This window comes from Cucumis melo, chromosome 8, assembly GCF_025177605.1.
Source record: "Cucumis melo cultivar AY chromosome 8, USDA_Cmelo_AY_1.0, whole genome shotgun sequence".
NCBI lineage: Eukaryota > Viridiplantae > Streptophyta > Magnoliopsida > Cucurbitales > Cucurbitaceae > Cucumis > Cucumis melo.
The window spans coordinates 19,451,830-19,459,049 of NC_066864.1; positions in this window are offsets into that span (position 1 = coordinate 19,451,830).

Below are 7,220 nucleotides of genomic sequence, written 5' to 3' on the forward strand. Positions count from 1 at the left end.
ATTAGTAACAAGAAATTGTGTGGTTTACAAAAATAGTAAAAATGTTGGTGGATGGTTTAGCTTGCATTTGCCACCTCTAGTTTCTTATAATTTAGACTACAAAATCTTTGACAAGACCACCACCACTCGCATCAAAACTAAGTCTCAATTAAGAAAGCATAAGAAATGATTTGACCCAATAGAAAAAAACCTATAACGAAATATCGTCTATCAAAATAGAACATGTCTAATATTGATTTATCTATGCTGCAGATATGTTCTTTTTTCTTTCTTTTACTAATTAAGATGAGGATAATTCTCTATACCATATTGTATTCCACTAATTTCATTATTGTATGATAGAAATGTTGAATATTTCTTCTGGAGTTAACTAATACCCAACTCATGAACATGTAAAAATGTCTAATGAAAATTATCTTAATGCATTTTTAAATTTGACAGTATGAGAATTTTCTAAATTCTTTCAGTTTTTTTTTTTTTTTATTTTTCTCTTTTGTTTTGATACGATGATTGTATAAGATATTGATCACATAAAATAAACAAAAAGGGAGGGAAAAAAGAAGTACATCGGGGAAATATAAGATATATTATTAATAGTGCCCGAATTAGTAAAAAGTATAAATTTGGTATTTTAGAAATTATAGTAATATATGTTTAGTAATGCATTATAATAGGTAAGACGAATAAAATGAGTATACGGTATATAATAACATGTCTAATTAGTATTTCAATGCAGAAAATTATTATTTCTAGTATATACAATACGTGAGAGGAATAATATTTTTCATTCGGATTGATTTCCCATTAATAATTCTTTCTATTTCCTATTCATTCGGATTGATTTCCCATTATAATTCTTTGTATTTCCTATTCATTCCGATTGATTACCTATTATAATACTTTCTATTTCCTATTCATTCCGATTGATTTTCCATTATAATTCTTTCTATTTCCTATTCCTTGCAAGCTTTTTATTGTGTTGTGCATATAATGTTAGGTTAAGAGGCAAAGTTGTAAAGAGCCAAGCTAAGAAACGTGTGATAAGACAAATTAACACTAAGGACCAGGGCAAGATAAGGCATAATAGAAGAAGATACAATTGTGGCTCATTGTCCAAAATATAGCCAAGGCCGACCTGTAAAAGGTCTCCTAATGAACTAATTCCAGCAAAATTAAGAGATCTATCAAGGAGAGGAAAACTCAGAGACACAGCAGGAAAAAGCTTTATAAATAAGGAAAGGGGAAACATTCGTCAAATGGGGCAAGAATAGGGTTTTGGAAATTTTAGAGATTTTAGGAAATTTCCTTTTTCTCCATTATTCACTGTGCATTGATGGTGACTATTCATTAATTTATACAACCATTAATCCCATAATTTGAGGATTGGAAATAATAAATAATTAATTAAAAAATACATCAATATGATATAATAGTACATATAGACAGGTGTCATTGTGCGATAGGCAAGGTAGATTTCCTCCCTAACAGACCATTCAGTCCATCCGAGAGTTTCTAGAAGATGATTGGGTCTTGATAACTTGTTTCCAGCTTGGCACACTCTGCTGACTTGGCTTCCACGTTAGTTATGTGGTCTTCTCTAACATCCCCTCAAACGAGAGGGTAGCTTTAGGTACTCCGAGTTTGGATCGTAGAATATGAAATTGTGAGTAAGTGAAAGACTTGGTTAGGCAATTTGCTAACTGATTCAAGGAGAGAACATATCGAGCATCGTAAAGCACTTAATCCCAAATGAAATGAACGTTAATCTGAATATGTTTAGATCAGGCATGAAATATGGGATTTGTAGTTGGAGAACCCTTACGCTGAGCTTATTGCACCATTGTACCAGTTTCATGGATGAGGTAATATGGAACTTCGACAAAAGCTTTTACAGCCAAATGACTTCAGAGGTGGCAAGGGCAGAGCGCGATACTTCAATTCTATGCTAGATCGAGCCACACTAGTTTACTTCTTGGAGGACGACTAAGAAACAAAATGTGGGCCTATAAATACACAATAACCAGCAACAGATTTCGGGTCATCAATGCTGGACGCCCAATTATTGGCATCAGAATAGGAAGAAATGGAAAGATCAAGGTTGCGCTAGAACAATAAACCAAATGACCGTGTTCCACTCAAATAGTGTAATACCTGTTTTACAGCTTGCCAATGGATATTAGTAGGCCGTTGAAGAAATTGATTGAGATGATTGACAATGTAGGCAATATCAGGGTGTGTATGTGTAAGGTATTACAACGCACTAATTATGCTAAACTAATGAACCAACTAGAGATTTTAGTAAATATTAGAAATTGAATCAAATAAAATAATAAAATAACTTGGAGAAACAATTTCCCATAGTTCTCAATTTTTGTAAAATTTTGAGAAACGTTTCTTAAAATTTGGGAACAAGAGAAACAAGAATAGTTATCAAATATATCTGTTTTTTAAAAGATGAGAAACATGAAACAAGAATGTTATCAAACGGACTAATTTTAACTTGCTCTTTCTTCTAACTAATTACAATTTGATTTATGTCATTTCAACTACCAATGAGAGAGTAGGTATTGATCTTCGTGCAATAGTTGATGCTTCATTCAATGGAATAATAATTGAACGAACTCTATATGGAAAAGGCAATTCATATGATTGCTTGTAGGGCTTCAAATTCAGAGGTTAACATTGCACAAAGAGGTTGAAATGATACATATCTTATATTGATTTGTAAGCAATATTTGTGGTTGGTAGCGTGAGCATGATGATGACTCATAATTCCTCTTTGATTTTGTTACACCAAAACGAAATGAGTTGTCATGTTTGCTTTTTGTATAAGCAAAAAGCTATTTTGTCAAATCAATGATTTTAAGATAAAATGAATTAGGCATTTATGATAAACCTCTAGTTTTTCTTCTTGTCCCTTTCCCTTTTTAGGCTTGGTTGAAATATTATATTAGTGCCTTAGATTTTGATTTTCATTTTGGTACTATTTCAGTCCTTAGGTTTAAATACAAAAAATTAGTTGTTGTGCTTTAAATAAAACTTAAATTTATCACAAGTTCCTTGGTTTTCTTTTTAACAAAAGAATTTGTCCTTATTTCTATCCTCTTTGATTGGAGAACATTACGAGTATTGTAGGTTAGGTTGGGTTGGATTGAAGAACTTTTTAGACCCAACAAATTAAATTAATTATTGGAACCACTTGAAGAATAGCAAAAAACAATATTGTTTACTTGGGATAAATAGCAAAAAATTATAATAATAATAAATGAGAAAAATGGAAAATTTGAATAAAGAATTGTTACAAAAAGGACTTAAACACCCTTACTCTACTAAAAATATTCACACCTTCTAAAATACAATCATTGTGAAAATAGAAAATACAACATAATTAAATCACGCATCCCAAAACAAATATCAAATCAAAACTAGTAACTGGTATCGTTTCATCTTCTTCATCTCCATTGAGGATCAATGTCAACCTTCCATTACAAGAAAAGTGGCCTTTTATGACACTTCAATATAAGAAAAATTGAGAGAAGAGAAGAAACAATTGTCATAATATGTCAAGATGCGTTTTTTGCAGAGAAAAGAATTTTCGAAAATTATTTTTCGTGACAGTTATTTGGTGTCATAAAAGAGTTTGGGTTTATTAAAATAATTTATTAAAATAAAAATACCCAAATTTATTAAAATAGAAAATCCCCAAAAATTTCTCCCATCTGCGTCCTCTGAAAATCCCTAATTTCTCAAAATTCCCAAATGTCTCACGCCCGCTGCGATTCGTAACCCCCTCCGTCTTCTTCTTCGTCCGACGAGTATTCGGCGTCATGCGAGTCTTCGATGTCTGGCCACCGTTCGACTTCTGCCCAGGTTTGAGTTCGGCCCACGTTCGACTTCTGCCTGGGTACGACTTCCGCCGACAATTCCACCTCCGCTCACGGTTCGACGCATACATATGTAGTAATTATTGTATTTCGATGGCTTGCAGGTCTTAAACGTTACCTTTAATTTGCTTTTACAGCTTTCATGGTAACTACAACACCGTTGGAGTTGGAAAGCCAAGGAGGAAGAGATGGTGGTGGAGTAGATGAATCAGTTTGAAGAAATCCCCCATTGGAAGTGGCCATGAAGTAAGTTTTATTATTTATTGTATATCCTTATAAGTAAGTTAAAGTAAAATTTCTTCTCTCTACTGCTATATTCTCCCACAATTTTTAAGTATCGTTCCATCCACTCACCGCCAAATACAAGCCTTCAAGGACAAACCAATAGTTCATATGTGCTTCATTTATTAGCTTCCCAAAGCCTTCTTCTTTATAGTATCTAAAAAATGATTTCAATATGTAAGATAAAATGACTGATCATGAGAAGAGAACAAAATGGAAATAAAATTCAGGGAAAAGACTGAAAACACAGCAATCCATAACAAAAACTTCGCCAAAATTTACTTCACAATTCACACATTTCACAAAAGAAGTTCCATCGCTGTGCCATGAAGATAACAGAATGATAAATTCAACCTCAACTAAACAACAAACCAAACCAGACATAACCAAACAGTATATTAGTATACAAATACCAAAATTCAAACGAAACCCATTTGAATTCTACCCATTTCGAAAAATTCTGATGAACAATTGAGTTTTCATAATTCGGAGCATTCGGGGGTTGATTTGGATATTGTTAGAATTCAAAGTTTAACAAGGATGCGCGATTTTGCCAAATGATCACTTGTCTTTATTATTAGTTTATCTTTTCCTTGTTCATCACATTTTATTATTCAGCTTCTGTTTAGAATGGAGATACACATATCCATTGCTTGAGGAAGCTGGTTTAGAAACTTGGGTTGTTGACGTTCTTGGCAGAGGCTTCTCTGATTTAGGTTTGTCTAATTGCATTTTGTTCCTCTATTCATTGATCGATAAACCATTTTTTCTTTTTAACTTTTGTAGTTGCATTTTTCTACTATGTATTTGGGACAAATTTCTCTCAATTCCAATTATGTTCCCTTCTTGTATGATCATAATATGCTAACACTTGCTTTATTGCTATAACTTATAGGCTTGTTTTATTTTTTTATCATTGATGTAAGCTTTTTCATCATTCATTATTACCTTGTTCTTTTTAAGTCTTTTTTTTTTTATTTTTTGAATAAGTCTTTATTGTTGATCACAATTATATCTTGTCCAGTTATGTTGAAGCTAATTAAGTTTTCCCTTTATGCTGACTATAGTTTTGGAAATCTTACATTAAAAGGCCAATGGTAATTGTTGGACCAAGCCTTGGTGTTCTTGTTGCTATTGATTTTGCTGTCAACTATCCAGAAGTTGTATGTATCTACTAGCTGGAATTTATGACTACAAATTTAAAGTTATATCCTCTGTATGTATCTACCAGCTGGATTTTTTTTTTTTTTGAATTGATATTTTCAACTATCCTATCAATGCTCTAGTTAATTTTAGATTCATTTATCATATTTTTCCTAATGGATATCCAAGAATTCTATCTGTTCTCAAACTCCTATGACTTAAATTTATCTTATAACTTAGCATTGACCTGTGTCCTTTTATCTCTAAATTGTGTGGCTTGACCTGTTAAATGGCTTGAATACTATTCTGTTGGCATTTGTTATGACGTCAGATATTTCATATATAGCTGAGATGATCATATTTGTGATTTTCTGTTATTGCTACATTGCAATCATATATTCTTCGACTCTTAAAAAATCTGACCAACATTTGGTTGTTTTTTTTGTCAATAATTGATGAGCTCGGAAGTTTTTGTTTAACTTTTATTCAGTTTTGTTTTCTGATGTTGTTTGTTTAAAATTACGATTCATATGTCTTAATATTAATGATTTCATTTGATATATCAACATGTTTTCGTGAGTTGGTACTTTTTAGAAATGAGATTTTAAAACAATTTTTATGTAATTAGGAACAAAAACTGTTTTCCCCCCATGTTTTTTGTGATGTTTTCTCAATTAATTATTCATTTATATTAATATTAAAAATAATTTATGCTTGCTATTTATTTTTGTACATTGACAGATCAAATTGGGCTTACAGCTGAAGAAGTTATTTCCAAAATTATGGCCAATCCCGAGTTCAAGCAGCCATCATGGATGTATGTTCACTTTAATGTTAATAAATTTTTGGTTCGAATCTAGTATTTTGATTTTACTTTTTGCAGTGTTCACAAAATCCACTGAGTATCACAAAGTATCAAAAGGACAAAGAGGTATACATTAAATCAGTATTGTATTTGCACTTCCATCTATCACTCGGCTTATATATAAAATCCAAACGACGTTAACATAAATTCAGACTTTCACTTTCTTGATTCTGGTGGAAGACCTCTTTTTGCTGATTGTTGGTATATATTTTATGTAGTTAAGTTCATTCTCAGCTTCACTTTATGCCTTTCTAGGTTCTTTCACATTGCTTCTATTTGATAATTAGAAAATTGTGGAGTTTTGTTGGAACATTCATTTCTGTTGTGATGTATGGTGTATAGATCTATTGTTTAGCTATTTTTTCCATCAATTTTGGCTTCGTGTTTCATGCGTGCATCTGTGGTTACCTTCTCGTTCAATTCCTGCTGATGAAAATTTCATCAATTAAAGAAAATAAACACATTGCCAAAACTTGAGCATAACTTAACTGCTTGAGACATATAGTATATGTCCGAGTTCAGAAATCCGAATTTCAGTCATCCCAGGATCAACTCTTGAAAGAAAAAACTTATTTAATTATGTTCTTTCACACATAGGGTTGAGGGAACCCTTTTTATTTGTTTTCGGATTTTGAGATTAATTTTTTAGGCTACACTAAAGTGAAGGTTCATGTAGAGAAGATGGATCTTAATTGGAATCGCCTGCGCTGAATATTGGTTTATGATTAATTAGGACTAATGACTGTTGCTTTGTGAATATTTGTACCATTTCCTTTATCTTTATACTAAGCTCTGGTTGTTATTGGTTTTTGAATTAGAAATGTTTGGTTGTTGCTTTGTTCGTTGTGGGTGTTTGCGCTATTTCTTATCTTTATAACAAGTTTTATTCTGAGCTACAATCATAATTTTCTTTTCTTACTAGGTTTTGCAAGAATCCATTGGAGTAGTGAAGAAAAATTGCGACAATTGATTGATTTATAGGCCTTTTTGTAGGTTTGATAGCCAAAATTTGGTTCAAATGTACTTATTTAAATAGCTTGTTCATT